Here is a 14174-nt window from a genome sequence, read left to right on the forward strand (position 1 = left end):
TGTGATAGGCGCTGTTGAAATCCACTTCGGAGTCTGACGTCGCAGCACGTACAACGTACAACGACGTCAGACTCCGAAGTGGATTTCAACAGCGCCTATCACAGCAGCACGGCCACGGAGGGCCGAAGATGAATTTTAAACACCGCGGGGCGGCTGGCGGGGGTTTGGGGTCCCCCGCCGGCTGAAGAAGATGTTTTTACGGCAGCGGCAGGTGGAAGCACACCTCGGCTGGCGGGGGTTGGGGTTCCCCCGCCAGCAAAAGTAAGAACGGCAGCAGGGGAGGGTTGGCGGCGGGAGGGGGGTGGAGAGAGTCATGGTGGCGGTGGGGGCTCGGCGGTGGGGGGGGGCGGCGGCGGGGGGGGGGCTAAAATGTGCCCCCTCCCTCTGGCTCTGGCCCCCCCTACCGCCGGAGTCCAGATACGCCCCTGATAGCGCTACCAGTCGTACGCAGCGTTTCACAATTTAACATGAAGAAAAGACAGTCCCTGCTCAAAGCCTTAGCTATAGAGTGTAACGTTTGCCATTGAACTGGACTAACAGCCGGGGATGAAGGACAGAAACTGTAAGATCAAGGTTGAGTGCTGTCCTGTCCAAGGTGTGGTGCATAGACGGTCGGTAGCCCAACTGTTTGGGGAGGCTAAAGGGGGCGGAGCTTACCTCCATACGCTCCGTGGCAGCGACGTCAATGAAGAAAAAGACTACAGGCTCGCCGCCAGCTTCTCCCTTCTCTCTGCACACAGTGTCCCGCTCTCGCGGAAACAGGAAATGCATCACCGCAGAAGGCGGGACACTGTGTGCAGAGAGAAGGGAGAAGCTGGCGGCGAGCCTGTAGTCTTTGTCTTCATTGACGTCGCTGCCACGGAAATAAAAGATCAAAATGCGCGGGGCGGGGGGGTGGGCTGCATCACAAGCAGAAGTCCACGATTGGGCTGGGGAGGCTTAGCCTCCCCAAGCCTCTTATACGGGGCGCCTATGGTGTGGTGGCTGTTCAACTTAGCTCCTGCTATTCAGTCAAAAAGGCTCAGTATCCATGTTTTGCCATTTGGGAAAAAGCTGGTTAGAGAGGAGGCCAAGGGAAGGCTAATTTGCATAAGGTCCAGATATGGAGGGAGCCTAATTTGCTTGTTCCCCCAAACTCTCTAACCAAGTTTGTTTCTTTTTGAACAAGGAGAGCAAGAAGGCTTTGGAAGTAAAAGGGATCATTCTGGACCCACAAAAAGAGAGTGCTGAATGGAAGTCCAGCTAATGAAAACTGGGAAGTCACCCTGAGTGTACAGGGGACTGGCAAACAGGACTACTGCAGTAACACTAGAAGGTAGAAGTCCACTGTTTCTCAGCATGCAGATTGTGAAAAATTGCAGAAAGACCTTAGGAAACTAGAAGACTGGGCATCCAAATGGCAGATGAAATTAATGTAGACAAATCCAAATGATGCACACTGGGAAGAATAATCCAAATCATAGTTACTTGATACTAAGATCCACCATAGAGGGAAAGGGGGAAAATGGGACTTAATATACTGCCTTTCTGTGGTATTTTGCAACTACAAAGCGGTTTACATATATACAGGTACTTATTTTGTACCTGGGGCAATGGAGGGTTAAGTGACTTGCCCACAGTCACAAGGGGCTGTAGTGGGAATTGAACTCAGTTCCCCAGGATCAAAGTCTACTGCACTAACCACTAGGCTACTCCTCCACAACATGCTAGCAATTATTAGGAAAGAGATCTACCATAATAAAACGCAGCCTCAACGTTCTGAGGACACTGACGTCACTGAAGTCACTCACACACCGGTTCGTGGTTTCATGGTGGTGAAGCCACCACACCATCTTCATGCCCCGCCCTCGCGTCACACGTGATGATGTCGAGGGTGGAACACGAAAACAAATTAACGCACGGGGAGCAGTAGGGAAACACGCGGAGCGTGTTTCCCTACTCCTCCCCTTCCAAGAAATCCCAGCCGCTGCTGACGTGCACATGAACCCCGCCCCTTTCGCCACATAGCCCCGCCCACGGTAGCACACGCTTAACCTCACCAACCTCCCTCCCTTCCTGTCACCTCCCCTCCCCTTATGCGTGTCTCCCTGGTGGTCTAGAGGTACCTGTTCCATCGGCCCAGGAAAGAAAGAGCCCCCTCTTTCCTCCCGTAGCGGTGGCTTCCTTGCTGCATGGTGTGGAGTCCGGCTCTCGGCATTTCAAAATGGCCGCCGAGAGTTCAAGCTGCCTCGCGAGGACTTCAACTCTCGGCGGCCATTTTGAAACGCCGAGAGCCCAACTCCCACAACATGCAGCAAGGAAGCCACCGCTACGGGAGGAAAGAGGGGGCTCTTTCTTTCCTGGGCCGACGGAACAGGTACCGGAAGGGGAGGGGAAGGGAGTCCCGTGCCCGCTAACGCCCGTTTCATCGGCGCCAGAAACGGGCCATTTTTACTAGTATAAATAAGACAAAGAACATCATAATGCCTCTGTATTGCTTCATGGTGCAACAGCTTGAGTATTGTGTGCAATTCTAGTCGCCTTATCTTAAAAAAGATATAGCAGAATTAGAAAAGGTTCAAAGAAGGGTGAACAAGATGATTAAGGAGATGGAACTCCTCTCATTTGAGGAAGAGACAGCTGAGGGGGTTTAAAAAAGGTTTGGACAAGTTCCTGGTAGAAAAGTCCATAGCCTGCTATTGAGATAGGCATGGGGAAAGCCCATGCTTGTCCCTGGAATCAGTAGCCTGAATCTTGCTACTATTTGGGATTCTGTCAGGTACTTGTTGACACGAATTAGCCACTGCTGGATGCAGGATACTGGGCTGGATGGACAATTGTTCTGACCCAGTCTGGCTATTCTTATGTTCTTTACAAGCTCTTTCTTAGAAGCAATACCTTTACTGGCGCTCTGAAGGACTGCTAGCTGGGGCCTTGTCATAATTTGGTGGCGGCACTGGTCACTGTTGGCCAAAGGGCCTCAGTACAGCATGCACTCTGTACATAAGCTTTTACAATCTAGATAGATGTATCCCAGGGTTGCGGTGGGTTGGGTTGGGGCTTCAACTTGTGCACATAATTTACAAAATAATTGCTTATGTTCACAAAATAAACCAGCACATCTGTGTATGTCAAAGTGAAGGTTTAAATGTGTGTATGTATTTTCTGCAGGGGAATTTCCCAAGGAAGGTATGCAAGTAATTACTCTTAGAAAATTGGTGTAAATTTTGTGCATGACTGTCACACAAGTTAGGCAGCCTGTAGTAAAATTGCTCTCCCTATGTCAACTGCCATTTGAAACACTATAAAGCAAACTACAAGGAGGATGGAAGAAAACTACGCTACATGCAAGCTGAATACATTTTCTCACTATTAATCTGCTAATATCCTTCCAGCCTGAGGGAAAGTCACATTAACTGTGTGCAGTGGCCTGATGTAAAGATCAGAAGAAAGTATGAAATTATAAATTACTGGATTCACTTTCATTGTGTTTTCTGATAAAAATGTAGGTCATAAAAGATGCATGCCACCCATGTGCTGATTTCATCAAAAACTATTTATAGAAGATAGACAAAAGGATATTTTCAAAGCCAGCTATGAATGAATGTACCCAACCTTTTGTTTTTCAAAATTTAGGAATAAACACTTTTCTTCTCTTGTTTTCTTGTGAAACTGCAGACCTAGTGGAGGAACCAGGGATTAAAAGAAGGAATGAAGAAGACCACTGGTATGGCAAGAAAGTCCTTTATGGAGCAATGAAAACCCAATGCAGCCATGTTTTGGAAAATGCCTGCTTCAAGGTTGTGGAAAAATCAAGACTGATGTAGAAGGTAAAAATAATTGAAAACTATAAACTGCTTAGGAAGGGCTAAGCATGAACAATAATATTGGTGAGATACAGGTTTGCTGTTTCATGGGTTCTGACATCTTGCCTCTCATTCCATGAGGTCTATGTTCGCTCTGACATAGAGACCACTAGATTTACAAGAGATGAATCTTCAAAATTTGTGATCAAAATCCATGATTCTCTTTACTAGTAATTCAGTTGAACTTTTGTGACGTACAAGCCCAAATTAAGAATTTATAGACTGTGATGTAAGGACCCCTGGACACTGATATTTATTATGCTATGGCCTTTGGAGAAATCCTGGTTCAAAGAAGTAGGTGCCACAATGGAGTGTATTTAGCGCCAAATCTATGACGGCACTTAGGCACGTCAGACTCACAGAAACAGAAGCCTGCTCTTGCAGATCAGCAACGCGGCTACGCAGGCTTCTGTTTCTATCAGACTCTCAGGAACAGAAGCCTGCCCTTGCAGATCAGCAAAGTGGCATCGCCGGAGAAGAGGAATTCGGCTGACGGGGGTTGGGGACCCCCGCCAGCAAAGGTACCTGACGGTGGGGGAGGGTTGGTGGCGGCGGGAAGAGGGAGTCGAAAGGGTTGGCACTAGGGGGGTCAAAGGTGGTGGTGGCAGTGGGGAGGTCAAAAATGGCGGGGGGGGGGGGGCTAAAATGTGCCCCCTCACCTCTGGACTCCCCTCCCGCCGAAGTCTGGCTATGCCCCTGGGGTGGAGAATAGCATGGAAGTGTTAACCAGCTAGCACGTTCTCATTAACACATGCTATCTGGCTAAAGCTGAGTTAGCTTAGGAACACTTATCATCTCCTAAATGGGAGGAGGTAAATCCTCCCGCTTTAACTTTTTACAGGTATTTTATTTTAGTTACATTTGTACCCCGCGCTTTCCCACTCATGGCAGGCTCAATGCGGCCTACATATACAGGTACTTATTTGTACCTGGGGCAATGGAGGGTTAAGTGACGCCCAGAGTCACAAGGACAGGGCCGGTCTTAGCAAATGCGGGGCCCTATGCAGACCAATTTGGTGGGGCCCCATCCTAGCCCCGCCCCACTGTAGTCCCGCCTCACCGTAGCCCCGCCCCTACCCTAGCTCCACCCCATTGATAAGATTATTCCATTTTTAGAACATTTTTTATTTATGAGATTTCAAATAAAGACAAATGAAGCTAAACTTGTACAAAAAAAACTGATTGAAATGATAAGCACAATGCTATCATGAAACCTCTCCTCCCCAGAAATTATTCAGTTCAAGTCCACTACAATTAGTAGTTCCAATTCTCATAACAAAGGAGAATAAAGGAAAAATATTAAGAAACGATTCAGTACTTTCAAATTCCCCTATTTCTCTGTAACCGCACCTGCGACCGCACCTGGAGTATTGTGTTCAGTACTGGTCTCCGTATCTCAAAAAAGATATAGTAGAATTGGAAAAGGTACAGCGAAGGGCGACGAAAATGATAGTGGGGATGGGACGACTTTCCTATGAAGAGAGGCTGAGAAGGCTAGGGCTTTTCAGCTTGGAGAAGAGACGGCTGAGGGGAGATATGATAGAAGTGTATAAAATAATGAGTGGAATGGATCGGGTGGATGTGAAGCGACTGTTCACGCTATCCAAAAATACTAGGACTAGAGGGCATGAGTTGAAGCTACAGTGTGGTAAATTTAAAACGAATCGGAGAAAATTTTTCTTCACCCAACGTGTAATTAGACTCTGGAATTCATTGCCGGAGAACGTGGTACGGGCGGTTAGCTTGACGGAGTTTAAAAAGGGGTTAGATAGATTCCTAAAGGACAAGTCCATAGACCGCTATTAAATGGACTGGAAAAATTCCTCATTTTTAGGTATAACTTGTCTGGAATGTTTTTACGTTTGGGGAGCGTGCCAGGTGCCCTTGACCTGGATTGGCCACTGTCGGTGACAGGATGCTGGGCTAGATGGACCTTTGGTCTTTCCCAGTATGGCACTACTTATGTACTTATGTACTTATGCAATAAAATAAAAATGAAATGAAAAGATATACAATAAAATAAAGTGATGTGTGAAATATAATGTACAATATAAAAACATATAGACCACCAAGGTATTAAAATTGTTTTAAAATATATACCACAGCTCTCTGACTCAAGAAGACTCCGACTCTGTCTGTCATCCATAATTGTCTGACAACACACAGAAAAAAAATAAGTAAAAACAAATTGTCACAATTAATACCTTATACACCAATATACCAGCCATACGGAAAATGCAGACCGTCAACAATATGAAGCTAGCAAGGGATCATAATATCACAATTCTCATGTAGAGCCACAAAACACCCTTTTAAAGGCAGTGTGTCATGATTTAGGCTCTATACCCTTTCTGATGTTTGGTGCCACCTTAGTAAGGCCAACACACAATCTCTCCACTGCAAAACACTATACACAAACTTGTGCAAAAACACACTCATAACCTTAACAAACCATAAACAGCACTAATTCCAAGGACAGAACGAGCTACAACCTTATGTATGGCGTGGAAAGGCAACTGTAATTACACCGGGCTCTAAAACACCAGTGCACAACCTAGTGAAAAAAAACAAACAAAAAGGGCTGCAAACTATACGCTAGCAGAATACTGCACCTTCCTTGATCACACCTGAAAAATACATGAAGGCAAAATACTGAAATGGAAAGTTACCTCAAGAAGTCAGACTCAGCATGCAGCAATACTACAAAAATTGAAACGTACATGAAAAATATCACAGATGCACATTTCCAAAAACTGACATATTCCAATTAATAAATCCTGAATAGAATAGTTTTTTCTACCTTTGTTGTCTGGTTACTTTGCTTTTCTGATCATGCTGGCTCAGTATCCGATTGTGCTGCTATCTGTCCTCTTAACTCCGTTTCCAGGGCTTCCTTTCAATTTATTTCTTTACTTTCCGCCTTTCTTCTTCATTTCTTGCCCTACATCCGTAAGTAAAAGCTGGGTCCTCCGCAGACTTGACTGTCCAGTGGATCCAGCTTCTGACTATTTTCTATATCCATGTGCACTTTTTCTCCTCTCTTCCTTTTCCCTCACCTCATCTCCTTCCTCACTCTTCCCTCGCTTCCATCCATGTCCAGCATTTCTTCTCTCTCCTCCATCCACCCATGTCCAGCGACCCTCCTATCCCCCCTGCCATCCATCTATGTCCAGCAACCCCCCCTGTCCCCTCTGCCCTCCCCTGCTATCCACCTATGTCCAGAAACCCCCTCCCATGCCATCCACCCATGTCCAGAAACCCCCTCCCCTGCCATCCACCCATGTCCAGCGACCCTCCTGTGCCCCCTGCCCTCCCCTGCCATCCACCCATGTCCAGAAACCCCCCTCCCCTGCTATCCCCCCATGTCCAGTGACCCTCCTGTGCCCCCTGCCCTCCCCTGCCATCCACCTATTTCCAGAAACCCCCCTCCCCTGCTATCCCTCCATGTCCAGTGACCCTTCTGTGCCCCCTGCCCTCCCCTGCCATCCACCTATTTCCAGAAACCCCCCTCCCCTGCCATCAACCCATGTACCGCGACCCTCCTGTCCCCCCTGCCATCCACCTATTTCCAGAAACCCCCCTCCCCTGCTATCCCCCCATGTCCAGTGACCCTCCTGTGCCCCCTGCCCTCCACCCATGTCCAGCGACGCGACTCTCCTCGTTCCCCTGCTCCCTCTCCCTCCAGCCACCTGAGCCCCCCTCCCCGACCCGCCAAACGACCCTCTTCTACCACCCGACCTGCCGGCACCTCACCTGACCCAGCAGTTTTTAAAAATCTACAAGCGGCAGTGCCTCGCGTCTGTAAAAGAAGACGGAAGTTACATCAGAGGGCGGGACATGAGGGAAGGCCGGCCAATGGACGAAGCGATTTTTCTTCTTTTACAGACGCGAGGCACCGCCGCTTGTAGATTTTTAAAAACTGCTGGGTCAGGTGAAGTGCCGGTAGGTCGGGTGGTAGAAGAGGGTCATTTGGCGGGTCGGGCAAGGGGGGCTCAGACAGGGGAGGGAGGTGGAGCACGGGAACAAGGACTGGAGAGTCGCGTCGCTGGGCATGGAGGGCAAGCGAGCAGTGGCGGTGGTCAGAGAGGCGAGGCAGACTTGAGGTGCGCCGCATGGGGCCCCCTTAGGCGCGGGGCCCTATGCGGCCGCCTCGGTCGCCTCTGCTTAAGACCGGCCCTGCACAAGGAGCTGCCTGTGCCTGAAGTGGGAATCGAACTCAGTTCCTCAGGACCAGCGTCCACCACCCTAACCACTAGGCCACTCCTCCCTTATCCATGTCAATGCAAACATTAGCACAGAACCTGAAAACCAAAATATACAAAAATGCCCTGAACTTTGCTACATTGCTACATTGATTCTTGGCTTAGGAAATTTCCACTTTACGATGTGCTAAGCCCAGATTCTAACGCTCTTTAGCAGCAGAGCCCCTAAATGAAGAATTGTCATTTCCAAAAACATTTCCAAACACCCCTCTTTCATATACTTCCAAAAGTACTCACATAATTTTGGAGGCCAAAAATCTGCCTACTCAGACCTGACTGACTCAGGAAAGACAACTATTTGTATCTGATATATATGCTACCAATATATGATAATGGCTGGCACACAAATGGTCCCTTACGACAAATAGTATATGTGCTGCAGGCAGATTTGCTGCTCCCGAGGCACCCTAGAACCTTCTACAGCAGCACATGTGATTCAGCTCAATTGGCCTCTGGCCATCCACCAAAGGGCAGGCATTACTGCAAAATGCAATTGAAACAGAAATGTTCAGCACTGACTCGCCTAAAGGTTTTTAGACCAAAGAAGAACTTATTATGGTTACTCTAACTTAGTGGTTTTCAACCACAAATGAATACCGATGAGAGAGATTTGCATGCACTGCCTCATTGGTATGCCAATCTATCTCATGCATATTTATTTTAGATATCCTGAAAACCTGACTGGCTGGGTGTGCCTACTGCTCTAGTGGTCTGCTGGGCATTGCAAGTTTTCCAATTCATGGTTCATGTGACAAATGTTATCTCTGTGTGGTAGATTAGTGCAGCACAGCCTTTATAACATATGAACTAGGCCGAGATAGTATATTACGCTCAGCTTCCAAAATTTATTTAGTTAGATTTCACTCACACCTTTTCCGTAGTAGCTCAAGGTGAGTTACATTTAGATATACAGGATGTTTCCCCTAAGTTTATACCTGAGGCAATGGAGAGTTAAGCAACTTGCCCAAGATCCCAAGGAGTAGCAGTGGGATTTAACCTGGCCACTGCTGGATGTCCAGACCACGGCTCTAACCACTAGGCCACTCCTCTAGTCCACCTTGGCCTAGTTCATCCACTCCTGCACTTCACCTTGGCCTTGTTCATGGTTTTATATATAACTAAATATGCCATATAATGATGTACATTTAGTGGTAGTATCAAAGAAACTCAATAAAGATAGAAAATGAAATAGTATTCTTAATACTCACAGGGAAGATTTATTTGATTGGTGATTCTTCAGTTCAAGCTTAGCAGATTTTTTTTTTCCAACCAAAGCCCACTGTCATTTCATTAGATAAACAAGGAAAATCAGCATTCTCTTGTCTATGCTCTTAAGTGCTCTGCTGTAAGTCTAGAGGTCATGCTATCTCCTGAACACCTCTAATTATTAAATCCTACTTAAGCCCAACCACTGTTCTTTGAACAGCTCAAGATGAGAACTACAACATTCTGAGAAGCCAGTTTAAAGACTGATTAATATAATGATAGAGCTATTTGTTACCAAAGCATTTCCACCTTGCAAGGATGAATGATCCTATGGTCCCTGTAACACACATACTCCCATACAAGAGTTTTTATATGCAGGATATTATTTCTCCTGGGTTTTATCTGAAGTTCTAACATTTACAAGGATGCCAAGCTATTTGTTCCATGATTTACTGTGCTGGGAGCAGCATTCCATCATTGTACCTGAACCTCCATTACCATCAAGTTTCTACTGTCCTCTGGCATCTTGCTTATAGCAGAAAATTTTTCTCTGATTCTTATGTCACAAGAAAAATACACTATTTTTAGCCACCTGCATCCATCATAGCAGGATGGCTTCAAGGGAAAAATTATGTGTCTTTCCTTTAAAAAGCAAAGCGAGAGGGGGAAGAACGTACATGCCCAGGGTTCCCCAGTAGGCCTGCTTCTGGTGTCATAGGTTATCACAAGGCCTGCCACTGAGATGTGATGCAGTTCATTCAGCTGTCACTTCGGCTTTGCCTTCTTCTGCAGAGCGCTGGAGCACAGTGGACAGCTAATGATTGCACCAGCAAAAATGCTATTTTTCTTGTCTTCATTGGCTCAGCTCAGTTCAGACCTGAGCAGAGGAATTGCTCTGGCCTATATTTTTCAAAACAAGGAGGAAGCTTTTATTTATTTATATTTTTTAATGAAGCAACTGTATCACTGGTCCTCTGGTTTACTCACTCATGGTGAACCTTTTAGAAAAAAAAATCTATGCTAGCTATCATTTAGGGGTCCTTTTACTAAGCTGCGGTAAAAAGTGGCTTGTGGTAGTGTAGACGCGGGTTTTGGGCACATGCAGAAATATTTTTCAGCACACGTACCAAAATATATATTTGTTTCCCTGAAAATGGATGTGTAGTAAAATCAAAATTGCCGCGCGTCCATTTTGGGTGTCTGACCTTACTGCCAGCTATAGACCTAGTGGTAAGGAATCTGAGCGGTAACAACCTACGTGCATCAGATGCCACTTGGCGCATGTCTGCTAGGCACGCCAGAAAATAAAAAGCATTTTTCAGACACACGCGAAAAATGAAATTACTGCAAGAGCCATGCGGTGGTCGGGTGGTAAGTCCATTTTGGTGCGTGTTGGGCGTGCGTAGACACTTATGCGGCTTAGTAAAAGGGGCCCATAGTTTTGTAAAGTACAGTCACAGAAGCAATCACAGAGCAATCACAGAGCTGATAGTTTAGAAAACTGTGAAACCTAAGTTCAGGAAGAGGGAAGACTAGTAGATCAAGCCATAACGCTGCATAATATCTCCAGCTTTTTATAATGAGCAAGTATCTTTCACTCTTTGATTCCCAGTGAAGGGATTTTAGCTCCTGTCTAGTCAGATTTGGATCTTAATACTTAGGGAGAGGGGGGAATCCCTATTTTGAATGGATAGCTACTTAGGGAAAGGAGGGCTCACAACAGATACGGTAAAGATACATGAGCAAGTTAAAGAGGGAATTTCACATTGGCACGTCCCAATTTCTTCTCTCATTTCGTAGGTTCTGCTGCAAGTCTACCATATGTACATTAAATTCAAAGACTTTTACTCATATTGAATGAGGCCCAAAAAATGGATCAAAGATGAACAATGCAAAGCCAGAGGACAAATGCTTATGAAACCCAATTACTAAAGAAATCAGTGCTGCTCACCTGTACTATGAATGATATATTTTGACTGTATATTTGGAAGTACTGCCTCAAAAAAAAGTGCCTCTGGAAGTGATATCGGTATCATCCCCTGATTCTATAAAGGTTGCCAAAAATTGTGTGCACAAATTTAGGTGTGTTCCCGATTTGTGTGCACAATTTGATAGAATGAGACAATTAGTACCAATAATTGGCTTTTTAACAATAAATTATTGGCACTAATTAGATTTGACTGGGGTTAATGCATGCAAATTAGGTGTGGGATCCGAGCCTAAAATTTATGTGCAGTCCCAAAAAGAGGGCGCTGAAATGGGAGGGTCATGGGTGTTTTGTGGCAGAATGGGAGCATGGTTTTCAGTTATACATATAGGACTAGATTCTATACATAGTGCCTGAAAAATCGATGCCAAAAATATTTACGTCTAGGCGTATTCTGTAAACCACACCTAGCTAGATTTAGGTGTGGTGTATAGAATACGCCTAGCAGCCATGCCGGCACCTTACTCTAGGTGTGTCCATTTACGCCAAGTAAAACTTGGTGTAAATACCGACACCTAAGTTAGGTGTGGAGCAGGTGTATCCTATAACCCTGCAAGTAGATTTTCAAAACACCCACGGTTCGCCCATTCCATGGCCACGCACCCTTCTTGACAGCATGCATTAGAATTTACGCGCACCATTTTACAGAATATGCCTTGCAAATTGTGCACGTAAATTCTAATTGACGAGTATCAATAATTGCTTATTAAGTGGCAATTATTGGTGCTGATCGGCTTTTTAAGTAATTAAATTGCATGGGCAAACCCAGAATACGACCGGATTTCCACATGCAATTTCGGTAGTGCTATATAGAATCCGGGGAGTAATTACAGAATACGGGTGATCTGTGCATAAATTTAGGCACAGGCATTTGCATCATATTCTCATTGGTGCAAATGATGGCACCTAAATTTACGCACAACCTCTCGGCTTTAAGTGGTTATTCTATTTTTTTTTCAATTATATTTTTATTAGTTTCAAAAAATTTTAAACAAATTATACATTTGAAACAGAAAAGGTACCTTCGTCAATTTTACAAAGAAATACTCATTCCAAAATTAACTTTATGACTAAGTACTGTCGTTGTACCCCCCTCGTTCCTCAGTGTAAAATGTCCCTGAGTACTTAAAATTACTATTAGTACCCAGAATCACCTCACCAAGGACGGAGAGGCCGACAGTTCACTAACCACGCCTCAAAATCTCAAAGAAAATGAGGGGAAAATAATCTAAATTTGGATTTGCCCTGCTTTTGAAATAACCAAATGGGAAAAATGCTCAATCAACAACAACAATATTTTAATTCAATTCAAATACTAAAAGGATAAATTATTAACTAACATACTTTAGCCCCTAAATTTATAGAATTGGATTACAACAGTATATTTCCTTTTTCATTACCCCAATTTCCCTCTATTACAATAATATATCCACATGTATATTCTAGTGCAAAACAAATATACTTTACAATTGTATAACTTTTTTTCCCTCTTTTTCAGAATTTCCCTCTCCGGTATCGATACCAAGATTCTTGTCAGATAAGTATTAAGTGTAAATTTTTTCTTTCTGATTAACTTCTTTCTTAGCTCTCCCTTGTACCTCAACTTTAAAGAATTGATACTTTGTGTCCTTTTTCTCTTCCCTTTTCTTACAGGTCCTCGTAAGACAACCCCCGTGACCCAACTCAGGTAAGTAAGAATTATTTCTCTGTCCTGTCACTGTGTTGTCACTTAGCTGTGGTTTTTTTTCTCTGATGCAGAATCCTTCACGGTCTTTCTTGCGTGGGAGCTCAGGTTTTCCAGACTTCTTTTCCACTGTCTTTGACACCGTCACCCTACACCTCACTCTTAATAAAAATAAATGGAAGGAAAACCCTATCTTCTTAACCAACCCCTTCCCACACTAAATGACTTAAATATATATAATTTATAACACTGGGCAACACTTAACTAAGAAAATTAAAATAACTATACCCTCGCTAAACCCCCTAAACTTACTTATTTTTTTCCTAAACTAATGAGCACAAACATATATACACCTCCTACACCTTTCACCAGAACAAAATTACAAAACACTTCCAACTCACCACTTTCCCCTCACACACTGCCCTCCTATCACCAAACTCAGTCAAAATCCCACTTCCAACCTTCTCAAAATCACTCCAAACTCACCACATTAGCCACACCACCAAACACACTTCCTTCCACCTCCACAGTCACCAGCGCTCTGCCAACTGTCCCACTGACCGTTTCCTAGGAGACGGCTGCTTGGCTTGGGATTCCGCCCTCAGCCAGCCAATCCCTAGTCCTGCTCAACATTCCAACTCTCCCTGCTGACAAGCGGAATGTTGAGCAGCACTGCTCAATCCCCATTTTAACTGAAAAATCCCCATAGAAATCAATGGGAAATTCTTCAATTAATATAAAACCCCTATAAATTTCCATCAAATTACCCCAAATTTCCCATGCCAATTAAACCTCCCATCCTCTATTAAACGGTGTTTTTAAAATTTAAATATCCCAACATTTAACCCCCGCCACGCAACAGTCTTCTAAAAATCCTTGAAAAAAATTCCCAAAAAATTTAAAACCTATTCCAAAAATTTTTATATTCCCCTCTGAACCTACTCCGTCGAATTTAACCAGTTAACCCTTTCCTAACCCCTTAAAATCAGACCCCTCCCAAATGACCCCCTTTAAATATTCAAATTCAAAAATTAATATACCAGAAAAATCCCAAAAAATTCCCCGACCCCAAATCCAAAAACAGAATTTAAAAATCATTAACCATTTAATTTCTAAAAATCAAAAACCGCATTAATACAATTTAAAAATAAACTAATTTAAATTCTGGGTTAAAAACCCCTTACCTGCTT

The sequence above is a fragment of the Microcaecilia unicolor genome, chromosome 1, assembly GCF_901765095.1.
Source record: "Microcaecilia unicolor chromosome 1, aMicUni1.1, whole genome shotgun sequence".
NCBI classification, from domain to species: Eukaryota; Metazoa; Chordata; class Amphibia; order Gymnophiona; family Siphonopidae; genus Microcaecilia; species Microcaecilia unicolor.